We start from the raw sequence: 15,447 nt of genomic DNA, 5'->3' as shown, positions 1-15,447 counted from the left end.
CAGGGCACATGCCTGGGTTGCAGGCCAGTTCCCAGCAGGGGACACACAAGAAGCAACCATACACTGATATTTCTCTCCCTCTCTCCTTCCCTTCCCCTCTAAAGATAAATAAATAAAATTTTAAAAAGTCAATCATCATTTTTTTAAAAAAGAGAAAGACCTAATCTGGCAAGCACCTTCCTCACCTCCAATCGCCCTCTCTCTCCCCCATGCTTCAACAGCCTTAGTCATTACCCATACTTGAGAGTAAATACATACCCTGTTTGGGCCGAAATGTAGAGACATTGCTTACCAATTTTATTTAATGATAGCTTATCCAAGATGTAAGACTATACTAAGCATTCTTCTTTCCAACAAACTCAATACTAGAATGGGCCCATAGGTGAAAAAGTAATCAACCAAAAGCATGTTTCAAAAAGTATCTGCTGTTCCAGTTTTAGTTTTCTGAGGAAATTTCACACTGCTTTCCACAATGGCTGTACCAGTCTATATTCCCACCAACAGTGGTACTAGGGTTCCCTTTTCTCCACAACCCTGCCAGCATTTACTGCTTGTTGATTTGTTAATGGTGGCCATTCTGACTGGTATGAAGTGGTATTGCATTGTGGTTTTAATTCACAACTCCCTGATGACTAGTGACTCAGGTCCTTTGCCCATTTTTTAATTGGATTGCTTGTCTTCCTGGTGTGGAGCTGTATGAGTTCTTTCTATTTTTTGGAGATAGCAATCCTACTGCTGGGATTATACCCTAAGAAACCCTGAAACACCAATTCAAAAGAACCTATGCACCTCAATGTTCATAGCAGCTGCATATGCTATAGCCAATGCTGGAAACAGCCTAAGTGCCCATCAGTGAATGAGTGAATCAAAAATCTATGGTACATTTACACGATGGAATACTACACAGCAGAACAAAAGAAAGGAGCTCCTACCCTCCACAAAAGCATGGATGGAACTGGAAAGCATTATGCTAAGTGAAATAAGCCAGGCAGTGAAACACAAATACCATATGATCTCACCTATAAGTGGAACCTAATTAACAAAACAAACAAAAGAGCAAAATAGAACCAGAGACATGGAAATAAAGAACAAACTGAGAGTGACCAGAGGGGAGGCAGAAGAGGGATAACAGGGGTCAGGGGGTGGGAAGAGAGGTCAAGTCAAGGAATATGAATAGAGGACTCAGGGGCACAGACAATGGGGAAGGATTGACTGTGGAGGGGGGGTATAAGGCAAGGGGGTAACAAGCAGGGGAGAGCAATAGAGAAAAAAGGTAGGACAACTGTAACTGAACAACAATAAAAAAATAGAATACCAAAAAAAAAGTATTTGTTGGATCAAAAGTCTCATTACTGAATCAACAAAAAGGTTGACCTCTTGAGTCAGAGGTACCAAATATCTACACTGTTTTACTTCTAGGATATGCTTTCTAGGAATGCAGAACAAAACAGTTTACATGGACTCTGTCAACTATTGGAATTGGCTTCTAATTAATTCAATAAATAATTGTTGAAAACAGATGGACAGGCAATACACAAAGCACTTGAAACAAAGATGAAGATAATATCCTCCTCACCTGGATGGGTACTCAGTTGGTCAGAGCCTTGTCCTGATTCACTTACAAGAATCAACCAATGAGTACATAAATAAGTGAAACAACAAGTTGATGTCTCTCTCTCTCTCTCTCTCTCTCTCTCTCTCAAAACCAATCAATAAATACAAAAATAACATTCTTCTCATATGGAGCCTATTAAAAACTTTCCCATTTTTTCTCTTTCATTCATTTGTTAACACATGATATGCCTACTATGTAGCAGGAAAGCTGGGCCCTTGGGGAGTGGAGATATTAACTGAAAGGATAAGTAAGACATAACCCTTGTCCTCAAAGAACTGACAGACCACTAGAAGAAAAAAATAGAAATACTTAAATGAAGTGCTATAAAAGCCATATAGATACTGTGGGAAATGAGAAGAAAGTACAAACTCACTCTACTTACATAAATCAGGGCAGTTTTCCTAGAGAAGAGAGTATTGAAGTAGGGTCTCAGGAGACAAATAGTTCAAAAATTAAAGGAAAAAAAATACTCTAGGCAGAGAAAATCACAAAGTGCAGAGACAAACATACAGGAAGGTATATATATATGAATACACACAAATATGCATTATAGTATATACATGCTGTATATAAATGGATACATACATAGTCAGTGTTTAGATACAAGTGAAGGAAGTCATCTGCACTAGAAAACACAGAAAATAATCTGACTGACTATGTTCCAAGTTCTCCCAACTAATAGCATTTAATTTCCTCCTGTAAATTAAGGGACAATGCAGGGGGATTTCAATGATAGATGGAGTCCTGGACTAGAAAGGCTCTCCCTTAAGCAAAGTGTCTATTCAGGTAGGAATATAAAAGACAGTAGCAGCCCTGGCTGGCATAGCTCAGTGGATTGAGCACGAGACTGTGAACCAGAGGATCGCGGTTCGATTCCCAGTCAGGGCACATGCCTGGGTTGCAGGCTGGTTCCCTGCAGGCCAACTCCCAGCAGGGAACGCACAAAAGGCAACCATACATTGATGTTTCTCTCCCTCTCTCCTTCCCCTCTAAAGATAAATAAATAAAAAATCTAAAAAATTTTTAAAAAGGCAAAAAAAAAAGACAGTAGCAAAGAAATCAATCCTGAAGTTCCTAAAATGGACAGGGAATTGTAAGGGCTCAATTTTACACAGAGGAGGAAAAAAGGAAAGCAAAAAAGGTCCTAAATTAAAGAGCACTCCATGAGGTGAGTGATAAAACATAAACGGCATAAGGAAGATAAGACATGATCCAAGTTCTCTCTCAACAGGCCATTCCATTAACCTTGATACTTGCTTTTGCCATTAGTGTATGTTTGCCTTTATGAATATTTACACACATGGCACTCTCAGCTCTTAAGCCCCCTACTCCTGATATAGTTTTACACAAATATTTTGCCACTGTGAAAAATCCAATTAAGAGAATCTACCTGAAAACCTTTCCTAGTTTCTGAGTAAGTATAAGCACTCTTAGATTACTTTTGGAGTAACTACTATAACCTTTAAAAAAATCGATTAACTTTCCTTTATGCCTGACTTTTAAAATGAATATTAAATGAGGCCTATTCAATGTCTATAAGTAATCTTTATCAATAATCAGTATTTATACAGAATCTAACTGGCAAAAAGTTCCTTACACAAAGAAAATAAATAAGAAACTGGGAGCAAGGTTTCCCGACCCTGGCACTATGGACATTTTGGATCAGATAATCGTTTGTTGTGGGATGCTGTCCTATACATTATCTTTGCCTGGACTCTACACACCAGGTACAAGTGGCACCCACAAACACACCTCCCCAAGTTGTGACCCTAAAAACACCTCCACATATTACCAAATGTTCCCTGGTGTCATGTGCCAGGCATTATTCTATGCTAAATTTTTTTGAAGATTTTATTTATTTATCTTTAGAGGGGAAGGGAAGGAGAGAAGGAGAGAATTACCAATGTACGGTTGCCTCTTGTGAGTCCCCTGCTGAGAACTGGCCTGCAACCCAGGCATGTGCCCTGACTGGGAATCGAACCACGATCATGTGCTTTGCAGGCCCGTACTCAATCCACTAAGCTACACCAGCCAGGGTATTCTATGCCTATTTTTTATTTTATTTAATCTAACAACTTAGTATCCATTAGGTAACTTTTGTTTCCCACCCCCCCCTTACAAATTAAGAAACTGGAACCAAAAGAGATAAACAAATTGCCAAAAGCCACACTACCAATAAGTGTGGTACTCTGTATTTGAACCCGCATAATGGTGGCTTTCGTCCCGGCTCCTAATCACTATTATGCCATCTCTTATTAATGCCTCAGCCTTTATCAGTGATCATTGGAGAGTGTTATTTTGAATCTCACTTGGAAATAAAAACTAAAATTACCCATATGAGTGGAAGTTAAAAGTTTCCCCACTTCAATCCAGGATAAATTAACAAGTATTTTTTAAGTACTGAGTGTATGCCCAGCACAACTTTAAGAACTAAATTGGTTCAAAGACAAGGAAACCGCCATGTATTAAGGACCTGCTTCAAGACCTTTTTCACACATTATCTCTCTGAAATCTCACAACATCCCTGCTAGGTAGGTATTATCCTTTCGCAAGTGAGTAAGCTAAGACTTGGAATAGAAAAGTGGTCCCTGACCTAAAAAGGCTTACAATTTAATTGAAGAGACAAGAAATGGATTTAAAAAGAAATCAAGAGAATAAGCAAGTTAAATATTTCACTTAACACTATACAGTATGTGTGAAATAGAAAACAGGTGATGGGAAAGTATACAGTGAGTCAGCGACTGCTTCCTAAAGAGAGGTTTCCAGTAACCTCTCTCTAGAGAAAAGACATGGATGAGCAAAAGGGGATAGGCTGGGGAGAAGGCCCACGCCTGTAAACTATAAAACACAAATCTGGGGACGGAAAGGAAAGTTTTGTGGTGGCCAACTGAAGGGGTGGGTCAAGGAAAGGAGTATAAAGCTGCCCTAACATAAGGACTGAGCTGAAGCTGGAGACCATGAAACTGGTTCTAGAATTTTAGGGTGCTCCCACCACAAAACACTCAAGCACAGCAACAGGAACAAATAAAAAAGATCTAAAAGTGAAGACCGATAAAGTTGGTTAACACTGGCTTAGACCTAAGAAGTCAAACACCAAGTGGCCATCCATTTTGCTTGACGTATTTTGTCTCCCCCAGCAGACGAGGTTTCAAGAGGGCAGGGATTTTTATGTTTTGTTGCATTAGATCAGTGCCCCGCACAGTAGGTCTTCAGTTAACGGCTGTTACTAAATAAAGGCAGCAGTATTCTAGCGACATACTCAGAAGCAAAGACCAAAAATGCCCTCAGCATTCACAAAACCAGCAACCTAACAAAAATAACAATAATTTCACATTATAATACTTCTTATTATTGTAACAGCTAACACTTATTGAGCACTAATTCTCAGCCAGACTCCGTGATGCATTACCTCACTCAATCCCATTGACTTCCCTATGAGAGAGGTGGCTATCAATACTATTATCATCCCAGTTTCACAGGAACCACACACAGAATAAACAGCTTGTCCAACCTCACAAAGCGGCGCAGATGGAACCTGGGTCTATCAACCCCAAATCCTTCTTTTCAACAACTAGTCACAGATACAGAATTACAAACATCTCTTGTAGGCAACGCTCAAGAAATGTGGCCAGAGGAAAAAAGACCACAAAATAAGACCAAGCAGAAACTCCAGTGTAGTCAAAAACCATTTGTGGGTCCCAGGTACTGTGAAAATTCTCCTACACACATATGATCCCACACTAGCTAAAATGTCAATGGCTAAGGAATCCAGATGTTGAAAAGCTAGAACTAGAGTCACCCACTGAATCCGCATTTCAAAGGGTGGTAACGCCCCAAGTCCACAACCCAGAGCAGTAACAGGGTGTGACCTCTAACCAAGACTGACCCCAAACTTCCGGAGCCACCCCTTCTGGTGTCCGCCTCTCCCCTCCCTCCTCTGCCGTGTGTCTCTTCCCTCCTCTGTGCATGCCATCTATCCTCTCCTACCAAATGGCCTTTACCAAAATCTGAAATTTTGTATTTCCTGCTCTAAATTTCTAACCTAGTAAACTAAAATTGGAATGTTTCTCTAACGAAAAAAAATTCTATCCCCGTAATACTCAATAGAAAAACGCTTCCCCATGCATACAGCATTCCAAAGTTTCCATTACCAAATACACAGTTGTCAATTAGGAACCCCAATCATGCAAAAGAAAAGTAGTGACCCACATATTTATCCACCCTTCTGGTGTTTTACCTACATACTAAATAAGCAGGAAGAGACCATGCTCTTCTCCCATCTACCCAGTAACCTATTTATAATTATAAAATTCTGTTTTGAAAGTCTCTGAAATGGAAACTCCAATTGCTACTCACCAAGAAAAACATTTAAAATACTGAATTTTTAGAAAACTAGAACATTCGCCCTGGCTGGTATGGCTCAGGACTGAGTGCCAGCCTGAGAACCAAATGGTCACTGGTTCAATTCCCAGTCAGGGCATATGCCTGGGCTGCAGGCCAGGTCCCAGGTAACGGGCACACAAGAGGCAGCCGCACAATGGTGTTTCTCTCCCTTTCTTTCTCCCTCCCTTCCCCGCTCTAAAAATAAATTAAAATCTTTTAAAAAATTAAAACGAGAATATTCATTAAGTTAACCACTTAACCAGAGATCTACTAATACTTAAACCAATCTAATTTCTGAAGCAAACTGGCCTTAAATGAAGAAGTTAGAAAGTGAGGACAAGAGCTGTCAAGAAACTTGGTGCTAAGAAATATATCTCAATCATTCCTTTCTGCCTTTGGATTTTTTTCATACACTTATCTTAAATATACAGTTCTATTAAATAAACAGACTATGGAGGCATAGCCAAATTGTTCTCAAAACAGAAATACTTTCCAAATACAAAAGCAATCCAGAAGCCTTTATTTCTTGTATTGGCCAACAGAACACTGATTAGGCCAAGCTTGAAGGAAATGTTATTTCTGAAACTTGTCTTGTATTTAATACATACTACTCGTGAAAGGGGAATATCAAACACTAACAGAGCTAACACTCTCTAATCATTTTAGGAAAAGGAAAAAACTAAAATATAATTTAAAATACAATTACCTAAATAAAATTCCCTTAATCTTAATTTAAGATAAGATATAATAATACAGACAAAACTTAAACTTCTTCATGATTTCTTTAAAGCTTATTACTCCCAGTGGTTAAAGAGATACACAGTTAAAAAACATGATAACTGAATTATATCCTGGTATTTCTAAATGGACAATTCAAACCACAGTCACTTTCAGAGATAATCAAATTACTTTAAAAAGAATTTTTGCTGATGTAAACACTACTGATGTCTTTGGAAATGAATTCAAATTCCAGTTATGTTCAAATCAGTCTTTCTTTTCTATAAATAATAAGCACAGTAGGTCTGCCATTTCTCTAGTTTTAAAAAAATAAATAAAATGTTAATAAATCATACACTAGTTCAGATGTTTTTGAAAGCATTGCAGAATGACTTCAGCATTAATTGTCAAATTCAAGGTCTGAACTGAAAGGTTGAACAACAGAAAGCCTCACTTTAGCCTGCTGTCTATATCATACTTTAAAAAAATCTTTAACTTAACAAGTTAACAGTGACTGGTCACATTACTATATGCCAGGCACTCAACTAAAAGCCTTGCTTATGTTTTATATCATCTCACTTAATCACAACAAGAATCCTATAAAGGACATGGTTTTTCCCCACAGACAGGTGATAAAGCCAACATCAGAAGGATCAATAGCTTGTCCAGAGCTACGTGGCTAAGAACTGAACTGCCTAATAAATGAGTCTTCTGCCTCCATAGTTCGACTATATGTTAATTAGGTAAATGAGGCATGAATTAGCAGTACAGTGCTGGCTCCAGGTATGCACAATATTTTCAACCATTAGATAGTTATGTTGTTATTAGTAGTAGTGAAAGCAACTCCTTCTCAGATCTAGAGAATGTCATGCAAAGGCCTATTATTTATTGCCCCTTACACTGGTGTAAAAATACGTCATCCTAAAAGTCTCATAAGACAAATACATTCTTCCAAACCCAAACCAGCAATTTACTATGAGATTTCACATGTGACACTAACATGCAGATATGTGCTCTTTGACTTATGGCAGAGTTATGTCCCAGCCAAGGGTGTCCAACCTGCCTCCCAGAGGCTGCACGCAGCCCAGCATGGCTGTGAATGCAGCCCAAAATAAAATCGTAAATTTGCTTAAAATATTATGAGATTTTCTTGTGATTAGGTGTCACAACGTATTTAATGTGTGGCCCAAAGAAAACTTGTCTTCCAGTGTGACACAGAGACGCCAAAAGGTTGGACACCCCTGTAACCCATCGTAAGCCGGAAATATATTTACTGAAGGGGCAGAAAGGGTGGTGGGTGGAGGTGGACGAGGGTATAGGAGGGATAAACGGTGATTTTTAAAAATGAATTTACTACACCTAACCTGTCAAACATTGTAGCTTGGCCCAGCTTACTTTAAACACGTGCAGAACACTTCCACTAGCCTTCAATGGGGCAATATCCCCTCGCTGCCGCTGTCCAGCACCATAAAGGAGTATCATACTGCTTACTGCTAGCCCAGAAAACAGATCAAAAGTCAAAATTCAAAGTATGGCTTCTACTGAATGCACATCGTTCTTGCACCATCGTAAAGTTGAAAGACAAACAACTGTATGTCAGGGACCATCCGTACGTTGATGGGTTAATTCAAGATGCTATGTAATGAATAAACCAAAAACAAACAAAAAAACAGTGTCTTCTCTAACAGTGAGTCTCTCAGAGAAAAGGCCAAGTGACATTAAAAATATTTTGCCCTACACACTCCTATGCTTTAATATTTCCTGAACTCCAGGGCAGTCGTGCAGAAAGGAGCACTTGGCACAACACCCACAGACACACTCCCAACATGCTACCTCCCTCCTCAGTCCACCCAGGTTCCCAGTAGCTGCCTTTCAGCTGGAAAGAAAGGGCAGAAGAGACACAGCATAGCAACAAAAACTGCACAATACCTGACCCACAAGCTATCCCTTAGGTGACGGACAAAGAGCAAAAGATAAGATCCTCAACCAATAAGGTCTCTCGTGCATTCTCACTATCTTTCCGCTACCTGCACTGCAGCTACAACACAAAGGTACTAGCATGCTCTTTTTAAAAAATCAAGCGTTATTCATAAATTTTAAAGGTTTTGGAAAAACTGCTATACATTAGTTTGTTGTTGAATAACCAGGTCAAGTATACATGTTCCCTCAAATATTGCACAGTTCTAAAACTGTAAATACACTCTTGTGTAAAGGTATAATTATTAGAAAATATATATCCTATACTGTTCAGGAAAGGTCATATATATTTAGAAAATATACTCTAAACATACTGTGAAAGGTACTCTGAAAAAGTATCAATATGGTATCAGGAGAAAACAATAAAAATCTAAAAGCACATTAAGGCATAAAACAGGATGATTTTATACAGAGTAGAAAAAAGTCTCAAAGTAAAAAGGTTTAACCTCAAGAGTTCATCATTTGAAAGTAACTTCAGTCATTTGTTTGTCATGACAATTCAGCTACACATAATAAATAATAATACACCACCCCTTTTCCTGACCCATTCAAAGTGTCATCAATGAAGAATATTTCTATGTGGAACATTTGCAGATATGAGATGAACTCCTGGTATCTCATAAACTGCCACTCACCCTTAAGCTTGTGAAATAATAAAAATTACTTGAAAAGGCAAAAATTAAATGGAAGATTTTTAAAACATTAAGATTCCTCACCTAATGTACAGAAAAGCAACTTTACAGTGACCCTCTAAAAGGTACTAAAGAATTGTCAATTATATAAACTCTTTTTTTTTAAGGAAGAGGAACTGAAGTACCAATAACACATGCAGAAGAACTACATAAAGTAAAAGCAGGTTTGAAACTAACTAAAAACTGATCACTCCTGCAAGGCTAACACCTTCCCCTGCCGTAAACAGGAGAAGCCTGAGATAAATAAAATGTATAAAACCAGGACAAAAATATACCATCTTCCAATGCAGATATTTGTTAACATATGAAATGTTTTAGTATTAACTACAATGTAAAGTTACACAGAATGAATTATCCATTCTAAAACCCGTGTGAGACAGACTCACCTATGAAATTATCCCATGGGATATTTAAGGATGCACAAAGCTTTTTAAAGTATACTTTTAAACAATTTAAGTAATTTGTTAAGATATAATATTGTACTTAAAACTGACAAAACAAAAATTCTGGAGCCAATCATTCTACACATTGAATCGGTCACTATAAGAAATTCCGACTTCAGGAGACAAGCATCAAACCTTACCGTTCTCATAATTTGGTTAATACCTTCATCTGATCCAAGCCAACCATAAACACTTCTAACTTTATATCAAAAGTAAATACTTTATAATTTATTTTCAGAACCTTTCAAAAATTCTAACCATAAGCTCCTTCAACTTTTGGTCATGATATCCAGTATATCGCCACATGCCAACTCTGGTATCCATGAACAAGAACACCAGCAGTCCCCACTTCCTGCTGCATCCCTTCAGAGACGGCGCTGCCACTGTTCCTTTATCCATGGTTTTCATCACTACCTTGCACAGCAGGCTTGCATCACTACCTTAGGGAGAGTCATATTAAAACAACCCCCAAGGAACACATCTCGTTGAGAAGAAAGACCACCTAAAACAGCCAATCCAGGTTTGTAAGAGACGAAGCTCACCCTGTGCTGTTGGGGGACTTGCCAGCTGTCTACACCTGGGGTCCGTAAACTGCATGCCAAACCCAACCTACCCCCTATTTTTACATGTAAGGTTTTACTGCAACACAGTCACTTTCATTCACTTACATATTATCTATGGAAAACTTCACTACAAGAGCAGAACTGAATCATTGAGACAAAAGCAATGTAGTCCAATGTAATCTAAAATACTTACTAATTGACCCTTTATCAAAATAAAAATAAAAAAGGTTTGTCACCCCCTCCTCTACCCAATGAGACAGCAGAGGAGAAACAAGACTTTTCCAAGAACCCCCTCCAAGTACATGATGAACTGGGCTGCTGCTGGCGGAGGAATGGGCTTTGCAGTCAGTCATCTGGTGCTAAAATACACAACTGCACACCCTCAAGGCTCTTCATCTTCCCATATCAATCCCAAAGCTGCCAAAGCACACCGCACGTGACATCACCACTCCCACTACCAGAGGTCACCTTTGCCACTGTCCTTACTACTAAATCATGTTAACCCAAAACGGCTGCCCATTAAATTCATGAAAACACGGTTTCACCTGCATAAAAAGTCATTGCGGAAAGCAAGGGTACAGAGGGCCCTTACTTTGGTATATGCTCCAGTCCTGTATCCTCACCCTAGATCCAGCTCCTTGTTTAACCATCTCTTGCCCAGAGGGCTCTGCCTTTTGAATTAGCACTCTTAAGAAGCCAAAGAAGCTACTAGGAAAGCAGGGAACTCAAACTAAGCCACACAAAAGTGCAGATACATGGATCCCCTACCTCATAATCCTTAATCCTTGTCAGGGTCAACACCAAACGCCAGCCGCACTAGCTGCAGGTTTCATCACAAGAAAAAAAATAGAAAAAGACAGTCTTCCAATATCTCAGACCTCAAAGATGTCTGAATTTTTTAAGCACCAAGTGGTTTTGTGTTTTTTTATAAAAGGGTTTCAAAAAAAGAATTTTCAGCACTTCTGTGCCAACACAGGGATATTCCCTTCGTTGTACAGGACACAAAGACAGAGGCCAACCGCTGGCGGGGGAAGTGGCCCTCTCTGCCAGCTGTTTGTAGTCCCACTTCGTCACGTTAAAGACCAAACTTAGGATAACAATGCTGGGCAAACTTTGAAAACATGAATATGGCAAAAGAAATCTGTCCTTTTACGTTTAAATTTTTAAACATTGAAATCCTATATATTCTTTTGAACTTAACCTCAGGGGACCTGTATACGCTACACGTTTATCACAGCTGTTTCCAAAATATGCAATCATATGCCCTGGGACTGAACTGGTGGCCATGTTTAAAGGCTGTTCCTCCCTTTCCAACTTCAACTCTTATCCACTTTTAAAAGATTTATCTTAAGAGCAGTTTATCCTTTCTCTGTTCTTACTATAGCTTTGGTAACTCTAACAGATTCCCCTTCCCCCCAAGTACAAATTCCCATTTTTCATTCTCCATCAGCACTTTTGAGAAACCTCAATACTTTGAAGAAGACTTCCAGCTCTACATTTCAGCATATCGCTCATTAATTTATTGTCTTGAGATTGTACCAATTTCCAACATAATACCCTAAAACTTAAGGTCCAAAACAAAGTACAGTGCCCCATTTCTGAATCATTTTCATAAGAAACCACTAGCAACATACTAAAATCCCAGAAGAATGTTTTTTTTCACCCCTTAATCTGTATAGCTCTTCAATGACCATGGTGTAAAACTGTCGGTTCCCTAGAAAAAGAAAACACCAAAAGAAAAGTAATGCCTCATGGCCTAAAATACAGTTTCTCCTCAATCATCTAAAACATACATTGTTTCCAGTTGCTTCTTTGATCTGTAAACATGTATCTATACAAACACAGATGGACCCTAAGCCTATTCAACAACTTCCCTCTGTATGGCCACCAAACTAACTTCCTAATTGCATTTGTCCCTTATACCCTCTAATTCAAAAGTTTTACACAATTCCTCTCTAGAGAGACCTTCCCAAATTTGGTGCAAGCAATCCAACTGGCCCTGCATAGTTCACCACCAACATTTCCCTAATGAAAAATGTACAGATACATTTCTATCTATGAGGTACCAAACACAGTATCCGATATACAGTGGCAGTGGGTAAATAGCGGTCCATTCCCCCTTTCCTACAATTTCATGCAATTTGTGACTCACTGCCTTTGTCACCTATAAGTAAAGCATCTCAAAGGTAGAGATCCCAAATGCTATGTTGTTTTTTTGATACCCAAATATGCAATAAAACACTATCATGATTTTTAACCAATCTATGTCAAAGCAATAAAAACTCTCAGAGTTAGTAAATGACTTTGATGGAGAACAACCTACACCCAAACTACAGTTTGTTGGTTTGTCATCCCTTCCTCCTCAAAAAACAACCTATGAAAGACTGGACTTTTCTTCTTCCTGTTTCTGTACAACATGGGATACGTGAATTCCTCAAGGTCACAAAATAAGATAAAAGAACCAGAGACATTTGTTTTTGATTTCAAGTCTAACATTACATCTACTACTCAATATTTTCCTGTCAGTACCCATTTAAAATAAAAAGAACTTAAGGTTCCTTATAAAAGCATAACAAGAACAAGGCATATGAAGACAAAGCAGGTGGAAAAGTTCCAGAGGAGGGCAAAGTGATCAAACAAGTGGAGGAAATCAGTCTAAGGCAGGCAAACAGACAGACAGACAGAGTCAGGGAAGAGAATGGTAAAGAGAAATAATCAAAATCTGTAAAATCAGAAAAAGATGAACTCCAGCTTGTTCCAGCATTTCTCAAAACCCAAACTCTGGATGTATCCTGGAATGTTAAAGAGACAAGTCTAGGATAAATCTGTAGAATTCATGACTTCCAAAGACGAGAGGTACAGGATGAAACATTGTTTGAGGAAGTTTTAAATATACTGAATCAAGATCCTGGCTGGAGAAGTTAGCCTAAGTAACCCCAGCTTTACAAGTCACTGCCACAGAGCTTCTCTCAGCAATGGCTTCAGAGACAGCAAGACCACACAGTCATCTGGGGGCACCATGATTCGAGACACAGTCCTCCCTGTGCTCACTCTTAAACAGACACAATCCCACCCTATGCTGAGGCCTTAGGGTCTCTACAAATATAGGAGATGTTAACTACTTTCCTGCACCTTAATTTGGCCCCCTAAGAGGATACCTAAAATACAAATCAAAGATTTTATAGATTTCACCTCTAAAACAATAAAAAGAAAAAATCATTCTTCAAAATATTAAATGTCAATTTTCTCATTGACAGAGAAGAAACTCAAATAAGCATTCTTATTAGTCTCAAGTCGTAAGTCTCAAGTCATTCTGCCCAATAAAGAAGTTTTGCTGGCGATTAGGGCATACGCTACTCAAAAAAAATTTAAGTATTTGGGTAAGAAATAACAACTTTTATACACTGGGTAAAGTACGGAATGCTCTCCCCCAATTAAGTTGTGATTCATAAGAACTCTCAGAATCTAGAGTAACTGATGTCTGTGACAGTCCTCCTGACACACGGGAATTGCACCCAGGAAATGAGGAGACTGGAGAAAACTCCTGTACGGATAGGTACTGAAATGAAAATCTCTTCAAGGAAGCGTGCACCCCCCAAAAAGTATTTTACTTCCGGGACTCAGAGGGTAAGAGGTTCCCACTTGAGAACCCCCAAACAGGAGTTGCCCAGAAACAGAAACGGCAAACGACAGCGCAGTTTCGCACCCGAGGCGCCAGGAAAAGGTGTGTTGCAGCGGTGTCCTTTGTGTGCGCACACGCGCCGGCTTCCCCAATTTCCTTTTGTCAATTACTGGACAGAAAGGTGCAAGTGTCCACTCTGGGGAAAGACAGAGCTCCTCTAAGAGAAGCCTGTCAGCCCGAGGGTTGCAAGTAGAAGAGCTGAAAGGCTAGACAAGGGCTGCCTTCTCCTGCCGCGAGGACTACAGGTACCTCCTCTTGTCCGTGCACTCCCCGCACTCCGGGAAACCACCAGCAAAACTCCGGGAGGGCGCACCGGCAGCCTCCCGCTCCCCACCCCTCGATCTCTCGCCCGGGGCCACTCACACTTTGTAGAAGAGCCGTGGCGCTGGGGAAGGGGGCTGGTCCCTTCCTCCTCCGGAATGAGGCTGCTGCCGCTGCGGAAGGCTCCGATCCGCGGTTGCGGAGGAAGAAGCGGGGCTTGGGTCGCTCCACCAGGCGGCCACCGGGTCTCTTCCGCGCTGCGGGCGCAGAAGCGGCGGCTGCCCGCTTACCTCCCGTTTGCCTCTTCCTAGGTCTCTTCAGGCTGTCTTCTGCCCGTCCTGGGCCACTTCTCCCGGGACGGTCACGTTCGGGAAGCTCTGGATTTTGTTTTTATAAAGTTTCCTCTGGGCGGAGGCAGCGGCCGGCCCCCCGGGTGCCCCCGGCCCCGCCGCCCTCGGGGCTGGGGCGGGGGAGGGGGCTCTAAGAACTCCTCTTGGAGTCCTGCCGAGGAGCCGGGGGGCCGGCGACTGGCCAAGGGCGAAGACCCCCGAGGGGGCGAAGGGGAGGGGGAAGGTCAGGAAAGGACCTCGGCGCCGGTCCTGTTCTCCCCGCCGCCCTGGCCGCCGCTTCACATCAGGGTCCCCGCCCCCCGGCCGGGGGTGGTTGCTGAGCTTGAAGCCCCCACTCATACACTCCGGGGCAAGATGCTAAGGCCCCGGGCAGGTGGCCGAGGCGGCGGCGAGGTGGGGGACCTGGCCGGCTCCGAGCGGCGCCGCCCCCGCTCCCGGCTCCAGCATGTGTCGCTGCGGCTGGGACCCCCTCCCTACACCTTGGGGGTCCCTCGCCACGCGCCCCGGGACCAGACAGAAGCTCCGGCCCCTTCTCAGCGTCCTCTCACCGCGGAGCAGCTGGCTACCCCTGGCCCGGGGTAGCCGCCTCCCTGCCCCCCAGCCGCCGGCTCCGGCTCCGGCGTGTGCAGCCGCTGCTGCCGGCCGGGAAGGTGAGGGGGGGAGAAGAGCGGTGGCCGCCGCTCCCACTGGCCCAGGTTAGGGCGGAGGTCTGGGTGGCAGCCAGTGCACGGGGGCGGGGTCTTTCGGATGCTCCCAGGCTCTCA

General features: G+C 41.5%; 1 protein-coding gene across 5 annotated transcripts in view; it reads right to left on the bottom strand.

Moving 5' to 3' along the window:
* The window catches only part of FBXW7 (F-box and WD repeat domain containing 7), a 166,584-nt gene extending 151,861 nt beyond the window's left edge, over positions 1 to 14,723 (bottom strand). For 4 of the 5 annotated variants that reach the window (XM_037058398.1, XM_037058399.1, XM_037058400.1 and 1 more), the window contains exon 1: positions 14,436 to 14,723. The gene's annotated coding sequence lies outside the window, so the exon portion shown is untranslated. The remainder of the gene's footprint in view (positions 1 to 14,435) is intronic. The other variant, XM_037058395.1, reaches the window with a different exon arrangement.
* Positions 14,724 to 15,447: the final 724 nt, after the last annotated feature.

The sequence above is a fragment of the Sturnira hondurensis genome, unplaced genomic scaffold, assembly GCF_014824575.4.
Source record: "Sturnira hondurensis isolate 20B ecotype Veracruz unplaced genomic scaffold, ASM1482457v3 Scaffold0010128, whole genome shotgun sequence".
Lineage (NCBI taxonomy): Eukaryota > Metazoa > Chordata > Mammalia > Chiroptera > Phyllostomidae > Sturnira > Sturnira hondurensis.
This window is presented reverse-complemented; position numbering and strand designations above follow the sequence as displayed.